Genomic DNA, 24,642 nt, shown 5'->3' with positions numbered 1-24,642 from the left:
GGCTTGAATGAGTTAATGTGTAATATAGACCATTCTTCATAAGTAATGGAGTCAGAGTTTCTCTGTTGACATCAGAGGTGACTTTTATATTTTCATCCCTTTAATATAAAGGGTAGCCGTAGGTCAGTAAAGCTTCCTGTGTTTAGGACAATTTATGAATGTAATAGATTAAGTAGAAACGGGTTTAAATAGAGGAAGTGGTTCTCCCTATTACACTTATTCAAAACTTTGTACAAAATATTTGAGGACTAGCAGGCTACATTTATCTAATGAGAAAGTGGTATTTAGTGAATAACATGGATGTGTGTGTGATCTTTCTATTTGTACATGCCCCATACTGTTAGATATCAGATCAGATGAGATGATACAAGTTGTAAATTGGAAATTTAGCACTACCTGTTTTTTTTTTTAATAGGTAGAAAGAGGCTTTGGATCAGTTAATAGACTGAGGGTTATTCACTTTGTGTGGAACAGTGTTGCATCACATGGAATAGTTTCAAGTTATGCTTAGAAGAAGTAATTAAGAATTACATGATGCAGACCCAGAAGCAAGGAAATTTGGAGTTTAAGATGTGGTTAGATTGGTCTAGGACCAAACAAGAGCATCAGATGAGACAGATGTAGAAAAATGGCAGAGAGAAATATATATATATATATATATATATATATATATAGTGAATGTGGCTTTGCAAATAATATTTTTGGATATTAACACAGATTGTCAATTTAGAAAGGAAAGAATAGTTTATAATGTGTCGGACCCTGTTTTCTAGATATTGGTATGCAGTGTAAAGTCCTATGCTTAAACATTTCCAGAATATTTTTGAGGGGCTGTGTACTCAGAATTAAAGTTAGGAGGGTAGGCATGTGGCCCTGGGGTGCAGAGAGAGGAATAAAGCCTTGCCTGCACCCCAGATAACCTGTGTGTGACTAGTAGCATGTATGCTGGAGAGATCATGAGAGAGGATGGGATCAAATAGTCAATGGCTGCTTCACCCATCATGCAGAAAGGTAGGTAGCTTGTCTCACTACACTGGTAATAGAAGCAACATGAAGCGCCTAGAAAGCACTATGCAGAAAGCAATGTGCTGCTTGCAGGAAAGGTTGCTCATGCACCTCCCAAGGCAGCTGTAGTAAAGCTTGCAGGCTGCTGGGGGCATGGGTTGGAGATAGGAAGCAGGCCAGTCAGCAGATACTGTGGACCATTCTAACACCTGATTCTTGCTTTCACTGGAGAACAAATTGACTTGGTGGCCTGTCATCCCAATGGAGGAACAAATTGTTCTGTTGGGTGCAGGAAGGACAGTCATTGGGCCAACCATCCAGGCAAAAAAGGGGGCATTCTGAGTAGAATTCAAGAGTTTTGTACAAAATATATAGACCTCCCTGTGTTATTTCTCTTACACGAAGGGAAGGAGGAGATCAAAGAAATCTTATGAAGGCTTCTGGGTTGCAGGTCACCAGGACAAGATGGATTAAAGTTGAAGCTTTTGTGGGCAAGCAGACTGTTGTTAGGGTGTTGGAAGTGACAAACCACATATTAATTTGCTCAGGGTATTCCTAATTCTTGGAGGGAAATAATTGCAACAGTACCAAAAGAAGGTAAGATCACATCTAAGCTTGAGTTGGTGTTCAGGCTCGCCTTAATATTTGCCATTTTTTGCACATTCAAACCAGTGCATGTTCATTCTCTGATGGCAGATATTAACATTATCAAGACATTTGTTATTAATTCAAGAAACTGAAAGGTTGAGAGATCCTCTGGTTGTAGTAAGTTTGGACCTAGATGAGATATTTAAAGTGTTAGAACAGTTTAATTTTCTCTCAAAACTGATCATCCCAATTCAGAGTACTTAAGTAGCAGTCTCTGCATGGGTGAAAATGAATGTTTAACTTTTTTACAGAACTAAACTGAATAAAGTAACTAGACATGTCCATTTCCCCTCTCCTGTTTGCAGTTTATTTGTAGGCCTTAGTTGCTGTTAAATGTCAATTATATTTTGATGACCTATTGATGTTTCTATAGGATCCAGAAGGCCATTTACATCTATTATTTCAGATTCTGGAAGACTTTAGTGTTATGGCTGGTTTTAAAGTATTACTGAATCATAGGGTGAATAAGTTTACTGTCAACCCTGCCAGTGGTTGATTTGGAAATATCCACAGCTGTGGATTGAAGACTATATAAAGCGTGATTTGTCTTTAAATCATCTGACACTGCATGGATTTTCTATGTAAAAAAAAAACAAAAAAAACATAGATACCAAGAGATTCTAAGATAGATACAAAGAAATAAGTTGGAATTTGGTTCAAGGTGACTTGGATCAGAAGAGTCAGTTGCTTCATATGTCGATGGTTTTATTCCAGGTAGTTTCCTTCTTTTTCGCCCGGGAAAGGCATATTACCAAGAAGTAAAGCAAGTGACCATATCTTTCTTCTGGGGGATGGAGTTCCCTAGGGACTTGTGGGTGTAACTGTTATTGCCTGGGAAGCGGGGTGGTCTTTGTATCCCAGACTTGTATCAGTATTGATAAGCTGCTCAGCTGATACCTACCTGTCAGTGTTATACCAGGTGTGTTAACCCAAATGAAAGGGACAGCCACACAGATTCTGGCATCAGTAAGGGAGGATAGCATTTCAGTATTTGCTGGAAAGGCATTGTCTCTACGGTGCCTTGGGGGGTATTTCAGATATTTTTAAGTGGGCTATTTTCTGGCTTGGCCTGGATATGCAAAAGAGGTCTATTTGCTCCAATGAAAGCTATTTTTTTCCTGAAGTAGGAAATTATGCCCACATTATATCCTCTTTAAGTAGAAGTGGCAAAGCAGAATAGTGGGGTCAGTTACTTGAAACATGGACTTTGATAATATGAGCTAGATTTTAAAGTACATTTAGAGAAACCACTGGAGAGACTGTATGATTTACAAAGCTTTGATGGGCATATCTAGCGATTTGTCAGTAGTATAAAAGAGAGAGGGAAGTGATGCATTGGAGTAGGCTGATGCAAGATATCACGGTGGATGGGTGGAGAAGCAGAATTTGCAAGTGTTTGCATGACATCGGAATCCTTGTCAAATTAGAGTTTGATAGTAGATAGGCCATTCTAATGGGTAGGTGCTTTTCAGTGGTATTCTACAGGTATTCAAAATGTGATTCCACTAATGCCCAAAGAATGATTGCTCATGCATCAGTTGCCCAAGGCACAAGACACCAAGGAGCAGGACAAAGAATGTGATTTCCCATGGGAAGTCATTGTCAGTGAGATTTATCTTTTGTTGACTGGGTTAGTCCGACTAGGCTAGTGGCCTTTTTCAGGGTAGATCTGAAATGGTATTAATACTACTTGAGAAACTTTGGCCAGGACATTGAGGAACCTTCCCCCTTCTCTTTTGATAGGTACCGTGGGATTTTTTACATCCACCTGAGTTGCCACCAACTCAAGTAGATGGGGCCTTGGTTTAACATCTCATCCAAAGGGACGATACACTCAGGAGTGCAGCAGTGTCAGCAATCCAGTCATCATTTTAAGTATCCATCCACATAGATGCCTTGCATTCTACAAAGAAAACACATTCATTTTGGGGGATTTTTATTTCAGATGTTAAGTTTCAGCTATTCTGATGTGAGTTTTGGTGTTTGACAATCCACAGTAGAACTGTTTTCTGATTGCCAGCTCAGTTTCTTCATGTTCTGAATATTTAATAATTTATTCAAAAAAGAGATAAAAGTCTTGCCTTATTACATCAGTTAATCATTTTTGTTTTATTGTGTCTTAAATTCCATAAGAGTTATCAGGGTCAGAGTTGGGGTCCTCCAACAAGGCTGTAGTCACGCTGCACTAATATACCTTCACACATTGCTTCTACATGGTATATTTGTGATTCTTTTATTTATATATGACAGTCTTCGCAGGCAACCTTCTAAATCATGAATGACAGACACAGGCTGACTTTTAGCTTCCATGTTGTTGGCAGGCCTCTGTAACCCATTAAAGTAGCCAGCATCACAGAGAGTCATTGTACCACAGCACTGTTTAGCAGATACGGTCAGGCAGACCCTGGATCTCTGGTAGAGACTCAGATTACAACATTGCTAAGTATGGCAATGCAGGCTCAGACCCATACAGATAACACTCAGAAGTCCCCTAAAGTGTTGTATATGAAATGCATAGAAGTTTGAAATGTTTTTGTATAGTTAGTGTTCACATGAGTGATTCTGGGATCTGGTTCAAACCTGTTGCCCCCCCCCCAAAAAAAAACAAACTGATTTTTGATCGCAGTATATCCCCACTCATGCAGACCTAGCATTAAAACATGCTGCCTAGCCTATTCTAGAGTTGACTGCAACTTCCATGTACATTCCTGTGCTGCATTTAGTCATTATAGGTTCATAAATGAGTACTAGGCTAGCATCCCTTGTGGGCCATTTTAAGCCTAGCCAATTTCCTCAAAGGTGAAGTTCGAACCCTGTACCTGGTTTAAGATAAATACCTTAGCCATTATGCCAGCCCCCAACACTGCACTGCATTTTTCTCCGCTTGAGAGATGGACATATACTCAACATTGATACCCTTGATCGTCAGTGTAACATACTTCCAACTACCATTCCTGTATGTTCTAAATAATGTTCAACATATTCTTGTCTTTTAGAACTTGCAGATGGCAAGCATGTCATATCAGTTTCTGTGCAATCTACTATTCTGCCCCTCTATACCCCATTGTACAGGACATTACTTGGATATATTTTATACTCTAGTCTTCCTTAGACAGTACAAGGTTAATTAAATAGGTTCTTAAAAAGTTAAGTCAATAACATGACAATGGACACAGCACACTGTCATTTCTCATAGCTCCTTTAGGACAGCTGTAGGATGAGGCATATACAGCCTTGTGTATGCTAATGTTATCTGGGAGGGGAAAAGAGATAAGAAAAGAACAGACATCAATCAGTGTAAGTTGGAGCACAGGCTGTAGCATGCACTTTAACATAGGTATCCTTAATTTTAGGCTGGATAATGCCTGTGTATGTACAGCCATCAGTTTTGGGCAGTTTCATGTTTTGAAGATGAACATAGTTTTGTGTGTTTGTTCCAAGTTAATGGGGGATGGGGGGGTTCCTATTTATTTTTTGAGTGTTTTCATTAAAACAAAAAGTCTTGAAAAATGTGACATAGGTTCAAATGGAAATCAGAAGAAACAACTTTACAAAAGATCAGCCTGTCAAACGGTATATGCATTTAACACAAAAGCTGGAAATACCCATTTAAAAAACTGTCATGTAAAATAGGTGGGAATAATAGCTTATCTGAAGTAGTTAACTTCATTTTATCTGCAACCTGTGGGTATTCGGATCCATATAGTATCCGAGCCGGCAACTTTTCAAGCATCTGCTCCTAGCTCCAAGCTCCTCCCCCTTACCCATAACCCATCACCATCTCCTACCTTCCCTCAGATCTCGTTTGCCACTTTGTGCATTAGCATCGTGGTCTCCGTAGCTCTGAGCAGTTAGGGTTGCAGTAAGTGCTTTTTGGAAAAATCTTTTCTTGTGTATAGTGAGTGTTTGTCTTAGTTCCCTTTTCCTCCCCCAAATGCTTGCTCATCAGAAAAACTTTAGTTAGTGAAGTAGTTTAGTGCAGGCCTGCCCTTCCCCTTAGGTGTGCATGGTTTTAGTGTGTTGGAGTTTAGTAGGGGTGTGTGTGTGTGTGTGTGTGTGTGTGTGTGTGTGTGTGTGTGTGTGTGTGTGTGTGTGTGTGTGTGTGTGTGTAGGTAGAATCGCTGGTCAGCCTAAACCTACATTTAAGAAATGCACAGAGTGTGGCCATAAGCTTTCACCGGCGGATGGTCACAATCTGTGTGTTTGCCTAGGCCTTCTCCCTGCTTCCACGCTGGTCTCGTCTTCCTCTGCCTTGGCTTCCACAACTTCTGTCCAACCCCCCCTCCACCTCAGGCAGGGACTCATCCTCCCACTAGACCTGTTGAAGGCAATGCAAAAGGAAGAGAAAGAAAAAAGGACAGAGATAGAGAGAAGGGAGATGGGCCCCGTAAACGGTCTCCAGATCAGGAGTCCTTCCCTAGCTCGCCTTCTAAGGTGTTGAGATTTGTGTATCCTCGGCTCCACTCCCCTAGATTCTCCCCGGAGCTGACTGAGCCTTCAGAACTGAGGCCTTCATCCAGATCTTCACAGCATCCAGCTAGATCAGAGTCGGTCACTTCCTCTCGCTCGACTCAGAGTCTCTCTGAGATGGATATGGACAGGATGATGAGATTTATTCGGACCCAAATCCAGGTGGGAGTCTTGCCAGGCCCCTCTCTCCAGAGGGAGGACCTCCACACTCTTCTTTCATCCTATTTCTCCTTCCTCGATCCGGTCTGTGGTTTTGGGGTTTATGGATCCGAGGATCTTCGGAGCTGGGGATTCGGTGCTGATAGTTCCTCCAACCTCGACTCTAGTGATTACCTTGAGTTTTTCGGATCCTACCAGCTTGGATCTGAGTGGCTCTCGGGGCCGAGGACAGGGAGTCAGTCCCAAGGGGATGGAGGTGTCTTTGGCTCCAATTTTGTCGGATCCGAGCCGTTCCTTCAGAGCTTCGGCTACCCTAGCCTCTGCCCTGATCCTCACGGCAGACCCAAGGAGAGCTTCCTCATTGTTAGGTGCTAAGGAGGTGCACTCTCCATTGACGTGGTGGAGAGGGTTCTCTCCCAAGGATCGAGACCCCAGCCTATTTCCTTGGATTCCGCCCAGACTCTCTCAGATTCGGTTACGACTCCCTTCAGCTTGTCTCAGGGACAGCCCATGGTAGAGGACCCCCAGGCAGTTCCCCTTGGAGGAACCCCCAGTGGCTCACAAGCCCTCTTCAGTGAGTCCCACCGAAGATGTTCCTCCTAAGGACACATGTGAAAGGAGGCACCTGGACTCCCCCGAGTCCTTGACAGAAGACACTGATTTAGATGAAGCAAAAGGTTCCCCCCAGATCATCTCCCGAGGATGTCTCCTTTGGAGACATCCTGGAGATCCTCTGCCAGAGGGGAGGTTGGTCAGCCCCAAAACCTTCTATGGATGAATCAGTGTTCCTGGTGGCTTTTGGTATTGGCCCATCTACGTCCTGGGTGTCCCCGCCGGTGGATCTAATCACCATGCAGACATGGAAGGACCCTGACACCATAGCACCGATAACCAAACATCCGAACAAGATCCTCTCTCCATCCTCGGACAGACAGGCCTGGTATAAAGGATCCCTTGTGGATGCTATGTTGGTTGCAGCAGCCACCAAGAGGGAACTGGCTCAGGAAAGTTCCTCTGTCCACCCTCCAGACAAGGAGTCCAGGACGGTAGGTCTATTTGGCAAGCGAGCGTATTCTTCAGCAACGTTTTCCATCTGAGCGCTGAACTATTTGGCACACGTTATACCACTCAATTAGTTGTCACTCCCAGAGTCTTTGTCGCTGGAGGACAAGCATCTGTTCTATGTGAAAATGTCAACTCTGAAGTCTGTATTCAACACGTCTATGCGCCTCCTTTCCCATGCTACGGAAGGAGCAGCTAGGGTGGCTGGGACCAGCATGGCTATGAGGTGACACGCTTGGCTCAGACTGTGTCAATTTGTGGACCCCTTCAAGGCGTCTTTCACGAATGCTCCCTTAGATGGTTCTTCTCTCTTTGGGAAGACTGTACTTGACACCCTTGTCCAGAGTGAAAAAGACGGGAAGACTTTGCCGTCGGAATCCGCTTCTCTAGTCCTCAAAGGTCCTTTTCTAGGAATCAGAGGGGGCAAAAGAAGATGTGGTTCTGGAAATCACAGTTTTCCTGGGACTCTCAGAACAACTCGTCCCCTAGAGGCAGAGGGGGACATGACAGACACCATCCCAGAGGCAGAGGGGGTCAGAGGAACTTTCTGTCTAGGGAGCCCTTCTTGGACAGGCCCAAGCAGCAGCCCTGAGGGGTTGACTGACTGTCCTACTCTGGAGGCAATCGGGGAAAATTATCTTTGCACCCAACAGCTTGGGAGTCCATAACTGCAGATCAATGGGTGCTTTAAATAATATCCAGAGGCTACACCATCCCGTTTGTTGCCCTCCCGTCCAACCAAAGTGCCTCCCAGAGGTCCCACCCACTCAAAGGAAGATGGCAGCACTAGAGATTTCCAAGCTGTTTCTCAAATGAGCCATCAAACCAGTCCTCTCTGATCAGTCCAGATCAGGCATTTACTCCAGGTTCTTTTTAGTGCCAAAAAAGACAGGGGACCTCAGGCCCATTTTGGACCTGTCAACCTTAAACCTGGCTGTCGCCAAACAAATTCCAGATGGTCACCCTGCAGTTCATTCTACCTTATCTTCGAGAATGTGACTGGATGTGCTAGATAGGCCTCCAGGGTGCTTACTACTATAATATTAAAATTCGCAGAAGCTCCAGGAGATTTCTTTGCTTCTGGCTGGGAGCCAATCATTTCCAGTTCAGAGCCCTACCCTTTGGTCTCACCACAGCCCCCAGGGTGTGTTTACCAAGGTTGTGGCAGTCGTAGCGGCTCAGCTGAGGCTTCAGGGAATTCAGGTATTCCCTTACCTAGATGATTGGCTCCTTGCTGCTTCCATCAAGCGTCGTCTTTGCCAAGCTAGAGACTCCTTCCTTCATCATGCAGACCAGCTAAGGATCACTATCAATGTTTCCAAGTCCCTTTTGGACCCAGTGCAGATCTTGGACTTGGGGCACGGCTGGACACCCTTCAACTGAAAGTCTTTCTAACGCCAGACAGGGTCCATAGTCTACGGGCCCATATATCTATAGTTCTTGGCCCCAGGTTACCCAAGGCGGGTACAGTTCTCAGAGCTCTGGGCTCTATTGCTGCAGCAATCTCAATCCTCCCCTGTGTGCGTCTTCACATGCGGGTTCTTCAATGGACTTAAGCTGTACAGTGGTCTTGGCTAGTTCTCCCCATGGAACATCCAATTCAAATCAGCAAAGCCTGCAGGGTGTCACTCCTCTGGTGGCTCCAGTCCCTGGAGATCACAGCTGGATGCCCATTTGTTTCACCCACAGCCCAAGCCACAGTGACCACGGACCCCTCCCAACTCGAGTGGGGGTTTGGCATTATCTGGGGAGGACGGTCCAAGGCGGGTCTATATTACTAGAATGAACGCTTAAATGTTCGAATCTGTAAAGGTCGACCTTTACTGCTCGAACACTTAAACATTCGAAATAGTAAAAAAGTATATAAAAGACAAACATGTAGAAAGGGTTTAGGCAGGGGAGCAAGCCCACCTGCACCACCCACACCCCCCGCTACTTAACTATACCAACTCCGAGATCGCACTTCAGTGAACTACAGTGTGGAAATGGGAAATTTCCCATTCCCTACACTGTAGTGCGATCTTGGAGTTGGTATATTAAAGTAGGGGGTGGGGGGTTTGCCCCCCTGATTAAACTCTTTTTTTTATTGTGTATTTTTTTTTTTTAATTTTTTGTAAAATTTCGATCACTTAACTGTTCGATCTCTAAAGGTCGACCTTTAGAGATTAGAACATTTAAGCGGTCGTACATCTAATATAGACCCGTCCATGACACGTAGTCCCAGATCGAGACCAGATTGTACATAAATGTTCTGGAGATGAGAGCAGTGCTTTTAGCGTTGCAAGCCTTCCACACTGTTCTTCCTCCAGGGACTGTAGCAATTCAGTCAGACAAAAAATGTCAGTTGTCTGGTACATCAGGCAGGAACCACATCTTACCCTCTGTGTTGTGAGGCCATGAGAGCGTGGGAGTGGGCGATCTCCACCAGTCGTTTTCTGATTGCAATGCACATCCCGGGATGCTCCAACATTTTAGCAGACAGATCGAGTCGGGTTATTCTAATGCCATATGAGTGGTCTCTAAAGCAGTCGGTAGCGCAGGAGGTTTTCCTTGCATGGGGTCAGCCTTGCTGCGATCTCTTTGCATCTCCTTCCAATGTGAACTCCGACAAGTTCTTCTCCCTGATTCCCTCATCGGGGGATCCCCCCAGAGACGGTCTAGTTCATGCTTGGCCTCTGGGTTGCTTTATGCTTGTCCCCCGTTATCACTCATTCTAAAGTTTCTTCAGAAAGTTTGCCGACTGGGGTGCAAAGTTATCCTCATTGCCCCGTTCTGCCCTCGTCAGGTGTGATCCCCTTCCTCTGGTCTCATGTTCTAGCTCCTCCTTGGGTTCTGGATCCTTGCCCGGATCTCATTTCTCATCCCTTGGGCACTTGTCCGCCCAACCTGGACAGCCTCAAGCTGACTGCTTGGTTGCTCCAGTTTCCTCGATTGCCAGGACTCCCAGTCTTTCATCTTCAGTAAAATCTATTCTGGTGGTGTCTCACAAGGCTTCCAATAGGAAGAATTATCGCAGTAAATGGAAATGATTCTCTATTTGGGCTTCTCAGAGAAACCTGTTCCTGCAATGTTGGATTTCTTAGCCAATATTTTTCAGCAAGGGGCTAGTTCCTCCACTGTGAAAGTGCAACTGACAGCTATTTCGAATGTCCACGTCAGCAAAAATATGAATGCCCTGTCCTCTTCTAGACTGTGTAAGGCTTTCCTTAAAAGCACCTTTCTTTTGCGTCTTCCTATTAAGGACTCCATTCCTCCCTGGGACCTTACCTTGGTTCTCCAGGCTTTATTTGCTCCCCTCTTTGAACCTGCAGCATCTTTAGATTTGAAGTTCTTATCCTGGAAGACAGCCTTCTTGGTGGCCATTACGTCGGCTAGGAGGGTTTCTGAGATTCAGGCTTTGCCTTTCCCCCTTACTTGATCTTCCATAAGGACAGGGTTTCTCTCCGCACAAACCCTTCTTTCTTACCAAATGTGGCTTCAGAATCAAACAATTAACCTGCCTGTTTCCTTTCCAAACTTTCAGAACAAGGGTGAATATAAACTACATTTGCTAGATGTTCATAGACAACTTTTTTATTTACATAGAACAAAGTCCTTCCTTAAGCCTGACCAGCTATTTTGTGTCTTTTTCTAAACCCTTTCTGAGTAAAACCATCTCCAGGGTTTCCTTAGCTAGATGGATTACACAATGTATTTTGCAAATTTACAAAGACAAAGGTCTGTCCCCAACTTTCATAACCCAGAGGCTCCCTTCACTCTGGAATAAAATCCCAGTCCAGGTTAGGCAGAGTCCCTCATTGACTCTCTTCAAGAGGAATCTTGATGAGTGGATGGGAGATTGTAGGTTTACCCCGGGTATCACTTCTGTGTCACTGTTAGACAGAGGCACAGTATACTAACCTCGAAAAAGGGCATAGCAAAATTAATTTAAAATGGGTGGTGAAAGCCAAACACATTCTGGCTAGGCTTATAAATGCCCTAAGGCAGATAGCCTAGTATGAACCTGGTCCTATTAAGGCTCATTCTGCCAGATCTATGGTGACTTCTGCTGCCTTTTGGTCTAGGGTTTCATTGGATGACATTTATGAGGCAGCAACTTGAGCAAGGTCACATACCTTCATTTCTCATTATAAGTTGGATTTGATCTCCAGAGGGAGAGTATCCTTTGGCTCTGTGGTGCTCAGGAATATCCTTCCATGAGGGCCTCCCAGGAGTTTAAGTAGCTGGGGACTCTGTCCCACAGGTTGCAGATAAAGTGAAGTTAACTACTTCAGATAAAGACATTATGTACTCACCGTAACGCTCCATCTGAGTAGTTACACTTAATTTTTCTGCAACCTTCCCAACCTCCTTCCTCCCGTACCTTCTCATGGTTTATTGAAAGTTGAGTTGCTGATTGGGTGAGTAGTGGCAAACTCAGTCTGAGGGAAGGTAGTAGATGGTGATGGCTTATGGGTAAGGGGGAGGAGCTTGGAGCAGATGCTTGAAAAGTTCCCGGCTCAGATCCAGTATGGATCCGAATACCCACAGGTTGCAGAAAAATGAAGTGCAACTACTCAGATGGAGCAATGTTCTTCGTGTTTCACTGTTGCAGTCATCACATTTGGTTTATCTGCTTGCAGGTATCCTTCAGTCGGCCTGATTATCAAAGTCTTGGGTCCTGCATCTGTTGCTGTCTCATCTTCCATGACGTCAGGTAGGCAGGGGTATAAAGCATGCAGCCGATACCATTACATCAGTCTTTCTTGCCGTGCGGTGCCCGAAGCAGAAGCAGTTCGCAAGTGCCAGTGGGTTGACTCCTGAAGTTTTCGTTTTCGAGTTTCAGATCCATAGTCTTCAACAAAGCTAAGTACCACGTTGGGGATCCTTTTTCTTGCTCTAAACTGATGTCAGTAAAAGTTAACAATTGTATTTCTTGTGGAAATCAAATACCGCATAAAGATTTTCATTCATACTGCATTCCTTGCTTAGGCCCAGACCACGACGTCCCTCGCTGTCAATTTTTCTCCTTATTGAAACCTCGAACTATTCATAGTCTGTTCATTTTCGCATCTAAATATTTTGGTACTCTGTTCAGTTATCCAGAGATGGCTTTGGTAAGCCTCCCGACTACCGACATTCTGAAAAAGCGCAAAGATAAAGACAGACAGACCGCATAGGTCCAAGTTGCTGAAGATGCTTCTGTTAAGCTAGTTGCCAGTTCCCCGGTACTCAGTGAGGCCCTTTTGTGCAGCCCCTGATACCCGCTACTTCAGATTTGCAGGCCTCTACTAAGACCCATTCGGAGTCCGGTATGTCGCGACATGCTTCTTTGACTGTGGAACCTGCGGATGTCTCTACCTTCGATGGGTCTGGAGCTGCTGTGCAGGCACTGGCTTCTGAGGGGTATATTCAGGTCTACTGACTTAAATAGTAAACCAATGCCATCTTCTTCTTCAAGGCCTAAAACTCAATCCACGCCTAGAAAACTGACGTCCAGACCGCATGGTCAGGCCCCTTTGCCTAATAAACAAATGATAAGAATGGCTGAAGACCTTATTACTCTCATCATGGGAAGCCACCCTTCTCCCTCGAAGAGACCTAGAACTGATTTTCCTTCTGATTCTTCTGATCAGGATTCTGAAATTTCTGTTTTCTCTGATGACCAGGAGTTGCCCTTATCTACCTGTGGGGATTCTGATGGAGAGGACTCCATTCCCTCTGCTTCCTCTCCAGAATATTTCTCTTTTGGTGAAACTTTGCATACTCTTAGGGAGCATTTTCACTGGGAAAGCTAGGATTACTCTGACTCCAAAAAGAAGCTTAGGGAATTCTTACTCCTACATCAACACAGGCCTTTAGCTATCCCTCCTGTACGGGACATTGTAGATTATGCCTTCTTGGAATCTAGCCTGGCCCTTGACACTTTACCTCCAGCTCCTAGAAAACCTGACTGGTATTACAGAGTACCTAACTCTCACAACTTCCTCTTTAAGAATCCTACTGCAGATTCTGAGACCATTTCACAGGGACCCAAAGGCATTAAGGCTACTACTGCCAAAAACCCTACCCCATATGATAGAGATTCCAAGGCCCTGGACAGATGGGGTAAGAAGGTATACAATTCTGCTGCTTTGGCCACTAGGGCCTTAAACTGCCCGTTTCATATGTTAAAAGTATCAGCAGCATATTATTGGATTGCTTAAACAGAAAATGATGTTGGTTCCTGACTGTGCTGAAAATAAAGAATTTCAGGATTTAATGCATTCAGCTGAACAAGTTGGAAAACATACTTTGCAATGTGGTTTTGATTCATTAGAGGCATCTTGCAGGGCTGCTGTCACTGGGTCTGTACTTAGAAGGCATGCTTGGCTTAAGGAGCAAACTTTGCCAGGTCATGTTAAAGCTAAATTACTGGATGCTCCCTTAAACCAAGACCGCCTGTTTGGCAACAAAACAGAAGTAGTACTTAAAAAAATGGAGGCAAAAGCTAAATCTTTGCAAACTGTTAAAAGATTTCCTGCAAGTACAGTCTCCCAGATTTAGTAGGCACTGGCCTTCTAAGGATTGGTCCTTTCCTGCCTCTTCCAGATGATCTCAGTCCAAACCCAGGACCAGCAGACCACACAGGCTTCAGTCTCAAGGTACTCACAGGCCTAAGCAGTGGGGGGATCCCACTTCCAAAGCTGAAAGTAGTAAGACACCCTCCAATGGTAAACTGTCACAATGACTTAACTTTAAACCTTCCAATCCCTGCTGAACTGACTGTTCCTTTAGGAGGAAAGATCGCTCTGCATGCAAAAAACTGGGAACTCATTACCTAAGACAAATGGGTTTTAAATATAGTTTCCCAAGGATACAGATTCCACTTCCACTCTTTACCAACCCCAAACGGTTGGCCAGACCTACCCCCAAATCAGTGGGCAGAGGCTCAAAATCAGGTTCTCTCTCCTAAGTATCAGGGCTATTCAACCTGTCCCAGAAGAGGATGGGGACAAGGTTTTTACTCAAGACTTTTCCTAGTACCCAGAAAAGACATTTCCTGGCGTCCTATCCTTGACCTGTGTATCCTGAACACCTTTTTGGTAATCCCAAAATTCAAAATGCTAACTCTTCATCAGCTGCTTCCCATGCTAGACAAAAATGCCTGGTTGGCAACACTGGATTTAAAGGAAGCCTACCTGCACATCCCAATAAGGGAATCTTGCAGAAAATACCTACGTTTCAGAGAAGGCTACATGCACTATCAGTTCTCTGCACTGCCTTTTGGCTTTTCTACTGTGCCCAGGTATTCACAAAGTGCCTAGCTCCAGTCATAGCATACTGCAGGCAAAGAAATATTCAAATATACACATACCTGGACGATTGGCTAATTCAGGCAGAAAGAAGGACATACTATTAATTCATCTGGCATTTGTAAAGAAATTACTAACTTCTCTGGGGTACACCATAAACGAAAATAAATCACATCTAGTACCCTGCCAACAAATTGTATTCCTGGAGCAAGCTTGAATACAACTTCCCAGATGGCCTACCTCACACCAGAGAAACAAGTTTATTTGACAGCCTACTTCAAACTACTGGCCACAAAGACCCAGCTATCTGCAAGGAAAATACTGCAAGCCCTGGGGTTCATGGCCTCTTGCATTCTGCTAATTCCATATGCAAGACTGCATATGAGGACACTACAATGGTATCTAAAAAGCCTAGGGTAGCAACATTCTCAGGACCTAGAATCAATGATTCCTATCATCCCTTGTCTAAAGACAGAGTTCCTTTGGTGGGCAGAGGCCTGCCACCACAACAAGGGACTACCATTCACTCTACCCCCCGCCACTTAAACCCTAACAGCAGACACATCAGACTATGCATGGGAGGCTCACTTGGCAGGGCAGTGTATTCAGGGCAAATGGAACTTGAGTCAAATGCACCTGCATATCAATCAAAAAGAAAGGTTAGCTCTACAGAATGCTCTGACAGCCTTCAAGGACCACATTCTTCCAGGACAATTATTGGTAAAGACTGATAACACCACTGTTATGTGGTACATAAAACAAGCACGGGGGGCACTCATACCCTCTCTGCAGACTAGCCATGGCTCTGTGGAACACAGCCTTGAGCTACCAAATGCATCTGCAAGCTCAGTTCCCTTCCAGGCAATCTAAATACACTGGCAGATGAACTAAGCAGAAATCTCATGGACCCACATGAGTGGAAACTGGAACCAAAGATATTCAACATTTTGAAAAACAAATGGGGTTGCCCAGAGTTGGACCTGTTTGCCTCCCCTCAGAACTACCAATTGGACAAATTCTCCACAAGGACTCTCCACAGATAAGCTTGGAAAGTGGATGCCCCGTCCTTCACCTGGAAAAACCTATCAGTTTATGCCTTTCCCCCTCTGCCTCTCCTCTCCAAAGTTCTACTAAAGATTAAAGAGGACAAACCAAGGACTATACTCGTTGCACCAGACTGGCCACACCAACACTGGTACCCCCTCTTGTACAGTGTGTCACTGTTGGAACCATGGCACCTGCCTCAGACCCCTTCCCTGCTGTCCCAGCAGGAGGGCCAGATTCTGCACCCCCAGCTTCAAATCCTAAACCTTGCAGCCTGGCTAATTACTTGAGCTCTCTGTTACCATCCCTCAGTAAGCAAGTGATGGATGTCATTCTGGAGGCAAGGAGGCCTAGTACTAGAAAAGCCTATGCTGAAAAATGGAAAATATTCTGTTCCTGGAGCCAAACTCAGGGGATGGGCACAACAGTGCCCAATTTTACTGCACATTCTTCAATATTTAACTGAGATGCTTCAAAAGGGCCTTTCCTTTTCCACCATTAAAATTCATGCCTCTGCCATTTTAGCACATTATAATACAGAGCCACCCCTCTTCTCCCATCCAGTTCTTAAGCAATTCCTTAAGGGGCCAAAAACTTAAGACCAGCCAGGAGAGCCCCTACTCTAGCATGGGACCTTAACTCTGTTTTGGAAAAACTCACTCTACCTCTCTTTGAGCCAGCTGCAAATGCAGAGTTGAAATTCCTTTCTTGGAAAACAGCCTTCCTTCTAACCATCACTTCAGCAAGATGGGTGCCTGAATTACAGGCCCTCATGGCAGTGGAGCCTTTCATCATCTTTCATGCAGACAGGTTGTCCCTCAAGACCAATCCTTCCTCTATGCCCAAGGTGGTATCCAGTATGGCCCTTAATCAGTCCATTCATTTGCCAATCTCCTTTTCTAATCCACAGAACAAAGGGGAACAAATACTGCACTCCTTGGACATGCACAGACAACTTAGATTTTACTTGGACAGGACAAAGCCTCTCAGGAAATCTGAACAACTATTGGTTGCATTTGCTGCAGGGGGCAGAGGAGAAGGCCATTTCAAAGCAAACCATTTCTAAGTGGATAGGCCATTGCATTCATTTCTGCTATAAGCACCATGGAAACCCTACCCCACAGGGGATAAGACCACATTCCACCAGGGCTGCATCTACCTCTACAGCCTTTCTCAGAGGTGTCCATACCAGGGACATCCTAGAAGCTGCTACCTGGAGTTCTGTACATACCTTCACCAAGCATTACCACTTGCCATTTTTTTCTAAATCCAGAGCTGGTTTTGCCACTGTAGTCCTGCAAGGCCTAATGCTCTCTAATTACCTCCTCCCTTCCTTAGCTTTGTGAATCTACCCAAATGTGATGACTGCAACAGTGAAACATGAAGAACATAGTACAGTTGTGTACACTTACCCATAAATGTAAATGTTTGAGTGTATTCACTGTTGCAGTCCTGGTTACCCTCCCTCCAGCCCCCTGACTGCTATTGTCTGTACCTTTCCTTTTGTTTACTATACTTAAAGCTTTCTGGTTTATTTGCCTTTTGTTGGAGGTGTAACCTTGTATATAATTGCTTCCCATTATGGGGGCACCTGACATCTAGGGCAAGAAAATCTGATGTAATGGCGTCGGCTGCATGCTTTATACCCCTGACTACCTGACATCATGGAAGATGAGACAGCAACTGACGCAGGACCCAAGACTTTGATAATCAGGCCGACTGAGGGCTAACCCGCAAGCAGATAACCCAAATGTAATGACTGCAACAGTGAATACGCTCGAACATCTACATTTATGGTAAGTGTACACAACTGTACTTTATGGTGTGTACATAACTTCCTTTTTTATCACGATAGCTATGCTGTCCTTATCGTGGAATGTGAATGACCTTAATGATATTGAATTACATTAAGAAATGCAGAGTGCAAATAGCAAAGCTGCAGGAGACGTGGAAGGAAATGAGCATGTGAAAGGGGGGATTTTAGAATGCAGAGTCAGCAGAACATCAGAGGCGGAGGAGAAAGGGAGTAATTATACTAAGTGCCAGAGGGGCTCCAGTAGTGATGGCTGAGGGGAAATAAGACAAAAGTTAGACTGTGGTATTTAGGAACTGTTGGCAAGGGAGGAGGATTGCACTCCCATGTATTTATTTTCCATAAAAAACTTCTGTAATGGAGCTTAAGAAAAATTTGGATGAAGCTTTCAGCAGGGAAAAGTATTTACAGATGGGGACTGGAATTTGATGTGAGGATGTTTATGGGGGCATAGAAAGGGCAATATAACAAAGGAGGGTAGACTTCTGAAGAAAATTATGAAAATATTTGGTATGGAAGATGTGAATTCCTAGTAGGAACTCTGACAGAATTTACATATTTTTCCCCAAGGTACAGTAACTGGGCTAAGATAAAAATGCAGAGTAATGAAGTAAAAACAAAACACTGACACTTTCCCACCTACTTGTTAAAAAGAGAAGAATTTAAGGAATGGATAGGAATGGATCTGGACCACACTTCCTCTCACACTAGCTGCCCTCATTTCTTGTCTCCTATATCAGCCACTCCTTTAGAATATCCTAGTCCCATAATGACTTCATATTTTTGTGACTGTCGTACTGACTTATCTATCCCTTACTTTGTCTTGGTCCCTTGTTTACTTAATATTTTCATTACTATCCATATTGAATTTACTTGCATATCTCTTACTTCTCAGGAGTTATTTATGTGTAGCTATGTATATTGACTACGAGTAATGGCTAAACATTTTCTTCCTCTATTTTGTAGAATTTTTCACAGTATTGTATGAATTCCTCCATTTGTTTTGTTGTATATTTCACTGTACTGTAAAAATCTTTTTTTTTTTGTAAACAGTGTAATTGGAGCTTTTCTTCTCGGGTCTCTGCTGAAAAAGGGCATCTTGCCCAGCCAGACTAACCCGGTTAATAAATGTCAAATAAATAAAAAATAATTAAGATAGTAGAAATTCAAGAGCTATTAGGGAAGATAGAAATATTTTCAGAAGTTATAGTTATTGACTGAGATAAAATGAAAATGTAGTTTAAAACAGGATTGCAGCAAGAGAAAAAAGATGTGGTTAAGAAATAATAGGAATTAATTAAAGGGACTGACAGAGGGTAAAGTATTGCAGAATAATGGGAATCTCACAGAACAGGAGGAGGGGCAAATGCAGAATAAAATAAGGGAGTATCTGGATAATATGTATGAGTTTAGAAAGATTGCAGTTGAGCAAATACTTTTAGCACAACAACTTACGCAACAGAGCATTGAAAGGATTGTTGCTAAACTTATAACAAGAAAAATAACCAGAGATCCTATAGAGGTTTAAGAGATATTCCAGAAATTTTATGAACAGTTTATAAAGCAGAGACATGTAGAAATCAAAAAACAGTACAGATGGAAATATTTATGGAAGACTTATGCCAGAGTTAGAGGTAGATGAGGCTCAACAGGTAACAGTTAAGTTAGGAGGTAAAAAAACTGTGATGTATAATCAATCTTCAGGAAAGTATCCAAGAGCAGATAGTATTCCAGTGGAAGTTTGGAAATTAGGAGTTAGAAGGTGATAAAGATCTGGAAGATTTTAAAAGGAAGAACCAACATTTTGGAAAAAGCTGTGGTGACTGTGTTACCTAAAGATGATAAACACCCTTCAGAACCAGCTTCATATAGACCCATTTCAGTTTTAAACCACAGTTATAAAATGTTTGCCTATAGTTGCTAAAAGAATAGAAAAGGTATTGCCAAAATTGATAGATATTGATCAGCATTTTATGTGGAGGGGAGTCGAACATTTGACATTACTAGAACAATGATCCAGAGAGAAGCAGTATATAAGAAAATATGTCTGTTGTTGGGTCTTGATGGAGATAAAGCATTTAATAGAAAAAAGTTGGGATTTTTTGAGTGGGGCATTGGAAGCATTTGCATTGTGAAAGATAGAAGGCAAGAATTAAAGTGGGAAGGGTTCTCTCAGATAAACCAGGCAGGGATGTCTTCTTTCCCCTTTATTTGCTTTATATTTGCAGCCATTGGCAAAGAAAATAAGGGACTCAGAAATACAAGGATATAATTGGTATGTAATCAAGAAAAGTTGGCTTAATTTACAGATGATATTTTGTACCTGATAAATTCAGAAAAGGACATCAGTGTTGTGGAACATTTTGAGAAAGTAGTTTCAAGTCTTTTCGGGATATAAAGTAATGAGGATAAAATAAAGGCTGCACCCACAAATTAATTGATTCAGCAAAACACGTATTTATGCGGACATGATAAGATGAATTATTTGAGTATGGATTAAAAAGGCTTCTGTTATGCCAGCGTAAGCTATGTGGGAAGAGACTAAAACGATAATTCAGAAATTGAGAAACTGGAAACTCATATGGATAGCAAGATAAGTAGTGAACATATTTTAGTTCTTTTAGTCTTGTATACAGGTCAGGCATATTTTTATCAACGTGAGGAAAAGTTGCGGACAGTAATTAATAAAGAACTAAAAGTATTTATTTGGGAGAGAAAGAAGGCAAGAGTTAAGTGGGGTAAGATGATCCTTCCATTAGAACAAGGTGGCTTGAGATTACCTGATTTGAAGGGATATTTAGAGCTACACCATTAAGGCTTGTATAAATAACACAAGTAGAAAGTGGGAAGGGATGAGGATGAAGCACGAGGGAAGCTCAAGAAAGTGTGTGTGTAGGATTTTGGATGCAGATCCTTACAGTGTAATAAGCATATAGAATATTACATTCATAAAATACCAGAAAGTATTCTAGGAACTAAGCCAATATGAGGATGGTGAAAGGAGATTTTACCAATAGGGATGACTGCAAGAAGGGGTGCAGAAAATAGTCAAGTAGGGGCTGGAATTCACTGACAAAGGAACAGAGAGATTAGGAATAAATAACAGCCTGGAAAAGTAAGAGTGGGATAAGGCCAAGAAGACATTTGGCTTGCAGGCTAGAAACTGCATTACCTACCAATGCTTGATCTTCAATTACAGGCGAAGAGAAAGTGATAGAGGAAGTTTAACTGAAAGATCTGCTGTAGTAGAGTTTTTAGGTGAATGTAGAACAGAAGTAGCTGTTAAAAAGTGATGATTAGTAGAACATATTAGCTATAGCATGATAACTGTACAAATCAGAGGAGTTTAGAAAAGATTTGTAAGAGATGCTGGGAAAAGTATTTTATGAGAAAACAATGAGAAGACTTATGGCTCCTAAGTATGCAGCCAAGTCCAAGAAGGTTCATGATCTTTGTTTGGAAGTGTTTGTATTGGTGTTTTTATACCCAAAACAGTGTAAGAAACTTCTCTGTGTGGAAGATTTTCAGTCCATATATTTCTAGTTAATCACTGTATATTAATCAGATCAGACAATAGTAGTAGAAGTAGCGAACGTAAACCCGTCAAGTCAAAAAGTAATAATAGAAAATGTATAATTATACAGCATTACTAAGTATTCGAAAGTAATCCAAGCAAGGCAGGCCGTCTGTTTCCAGTCAAATATCCTTTATTAAGTACTCAGACAAGCGATCCAAGTAAAACAAAAATAGAGTAATAATTTCCTCACAAGCTTTCTAAATATATATATATACTTTTTATCAGGCATGGGAGTGGTTTATTGTGCTGTAAGACAAAGTGTTATTGGTACACATGTTAAATTCACATCCCTTCCCCCATCAGTGTGACATTCGAGCTGGTCCTGCCCTACCCTAGTAGCTGTCATAATAATATATAGCCCTAATGTACTTTAATGGTACATCGTATTTAACCAAATTATTAAGTAGATTATTAAGTCTGTGAATTTATCCAAGGCAATATGCTACATGGCTGGAAATATATCAACCTTAGTTCATTTTGTGATCAAAAATTATATATAAATATATGCATATACATTTTGGATGTAAAAATCAGTTTCTATTTTCTTAACCTATTGTTAACAAAGATCACTTTCGTCCTTCTAGACTTCTTCATGTCTGTGTACAAGAACCCTAAAAACCTATATAATTATATAATTAGTTAGTATTGTTATTACCATCATTTTGAATAAAGTGGAAAAAAGAGAACCAGAAAAAAAAAATAAAAATAAATACCCCAAACAGACTTCAAAGAATTTTTCCTCGGAAGATGGCAAATGTTGGAGGTGTGATGGAGAAGAAAGAGGTAATTGGGAACGTATGTTTTGGGAGTGTAATGAGTTTGCAGATTTTAAAAATTCCCTACAGAATACTCTATCAGAAATAGTAGAAAATCAGAAATAGATTTAAGTAAGGAAATGATTATTTTTGAGCTGGAATACAGGATCTGAATTTCCTAGACATAGTAGGACCTTATTAAGTTTAATTATGTTGGCTGCCAAAAAAGCAATTATTAGAAAATGGAAATCAAAGTCTACACCAACTGTATTTGAGGTAGTGAATATTATAAAAGAAATAAAGAATGGAAGAGAGAGGTTTAGAAAATGAAATGAGCAAATTACATAGACATAAATTGAAATTGTTGGAGCAATAATTGCATAAGATTGAAAAAAGGAGTACGGTTTAAGGGAAGGAAGGAATTCAGCAATTTTATGTAATTTTGGGCAGATGAAAGTAGCAAAGAAAATATCTGTTATGTATTGTATTTAAATAGAAAATGTTAAAATGGTCTCCTCTTTTCTGTTAATGTATGTTTGCCTGTGTGATAGGTGATAATTTAATAAATGTATTTAAAAAAGTGTGAAGAAATGGGCTCTGTTTTCATTGTAAAGGACTCCATTTGGTAGGGTGGAGTTGGACAGGTTCCAGTGTCTTTTGCTTCTTCCCCAGGAGAGAGCCTGGGAGATTGTGACTGCAGTCTGCAACGTCAGAGATCAAAAGTGGGTGGAGACTCTCATGTTTCGTGGCTGATGGCAGGTACTTTCTTCACACTCCCCACTAGAGCCCCTGCACATGATGGATTTCTAGTAAGTATCGAGATGTTTGTTGCAGAGTTACTTGGTTGTTCTGGGTATCAAATGATTGTCACCATGCCTCAGAGTGGTGGTCTATCCTTACAACTCTCAATGTTGCTTTTCCTTTCTCTCTCAACCTGTAAATAGATTCTAATGACTGCTTTGCTGGTGGCCTGGAAAGCACACTCAGGGCCATCTTTGGTGGAAGAATGGAGAAGTGCCCAAGAGTGGATGATCTTATCAGCTGGTGCAAATTGAGAGCGATGCTCCTTTTACTTTGTGCTCTGGAGGGGGAACTAAGACCCAAACCCCTGCTGCTGAGGTCAGACAGTTGAACCATGTAGTGCATAGCTGAGATCAGACAAGTGGGACATGTAGTATGTAAACAAACCGTGAAAGATGTAGTTGTGCTCTTTGTTCAGAGAAGGGATGCAGAATTGTCTGTGAACCAAAGAACACTGCATTATTATTCTTTCTAATGGTAGTTCAGTTCCCAGGATATGGGTATGGTAGCAGTGGTCATAGTTACAGCTCCTGTGTGGATGTCCTACTCAAGAACTCTTCCATTGTGAAGGTCTTGCTTGTGTAGGGCACCTTGGAAGATTGATGTTTGCTTTTAAGAGAAATCACAGACCTTCAAAAGTTTTGCATTCTGCAGTATGACAGACTGGAGTGGGTGGTGAGTACACTTTCTGTGGCATGGAGAAGAATAATCCTATACCCCTTTCTGGCATCTCATGATTTTCTGCCTGACTCGGAACGAAAAACTAGAGCTCAAATTTTGTTTGTGCTTGGTAGCTGAGAAGTTTGTGCTTTTAGGTGCTCAGATCCCTGGCTGCTCAGGAGACCTGCCAGGTCCAAGCCATGGCTGTCTTATCCAGCTTGAAGATACTGTCAACTCCTCCTCGGTGTGTGGATGTTTTAGTAGACCCACTGTTTCTGCTTGCCTTTCCAGTTAGTCTTTTAGAGGTCCTTGAGGCAAACAGAATGCAACCATATTTTGCAAAATGGAATATCTCCCTTTAGGCAAGGAAGTATCCTTCTCCAGTGTAGTCTTTGAACTTTTGTAGGTGTGACTGGTTTATTTTAGACATGATTAGAGCCTAAGTTATATCTTGATCACAGTGCACACCTCAGCTTTTTAGCATCTCATGAGCGTGTGGAAGGCAGGACCTCAGCTTGGCCGAAACCTTTCAACTATTTCTTGAATGGGGTTGTGTCATCTCTAACTTGATTTGAAGAGTCCCTCCTTCAAAGGGTCTTGAACATCAGGAATCGTAGGCTTCTAAGTCTGTTTTTTTTTTTTTTTGACCATCTGACTTTATGGACTTGAGACCTACTGTATCTTCTGGATTAGCTTGTTTTTACTGCCCTTTACTTCTGACAGACAGATCCCGGGGCTTAAAGTTAAAAAAAAAAAAAGAGAGACTGTTTTCACATTGATCTTCCCTTAAGGGTTACTCAAATTTCTGTATCTTGTCAGCTCTGTATTTCTCCACAGAACAAATTCTTAAGGTGAGATGGTCCTTCATACCAAGAACATACACTGGCAGCGTTCGTTCTACCTGAAAGGGATTCATAAGCTCAGGAAAACGACTCTGTTCACTTTCTTTTCCTTGGTGAGAGAATGGTGTGTGTGAGTTGTGAACTGCATTGTGTATTTTCTCCAGGCAGCTAATTGCTTATTGGTCAGTGAGGCTAAAAGTCACAAAGGCAGATTATTTGAGGCTTCCATTACCTTTTTCACTACGAAGTGTGTCCTTTGTGCAAGTTTGCCTTGGCCACTTGTTTGTTGGTGCATAATTTTGCCAACTGCTGTCTGGATCTTCATTTCATGAATCAGAATTCCTTTAGCATCTCCTGTGCTGCTATATTGAATCTTTTGAGGAAATACTGTGATCCAACGAGTCTAGCAAGAATATTCAAGAGTATCCCAGTCTTGTTCCTGAGAAAAATAGGAGTAACAGTGAGGCCATCAGGTTTCCAACAGTGGTTTAAAGAAATCTTTGCTGAGAATGCACTTTGGGTAATCTCCATC

General features: G+C 42.4%; 1 protein-coding gene across 2 annotated transcripts in view; it reads left to right on the top strand.

Moving 5' to 3' along the window:
- Nucleotides 1–24,642, top strand: part of MROH1 (maestro heat like repeat family member 1) — a 2,449,684-nt gene that overhangs the window by 1,854,969 nt on the left and 570,073 nt on the right. The window lies entirely within an intron of this gene.

This window comes from Protopterus annectens, chromosome 3.part1 (assembly GCF_019279795.1).
Source record: "Protopterus annectens isolate FY-2018-M chromosome 3.part1, PAN1.0, whole genome shotgun sequence".
In the NCBI taxonomy this organism is placed as follows: Eukaryota; Metazoa; Chordata; order Ceratodontiformes; family Protopteridae; genus Protopterus; species Protopterus annectens.
This window is presented reverse-complemented; position numbering and strand designations above follow the sequence as displayed.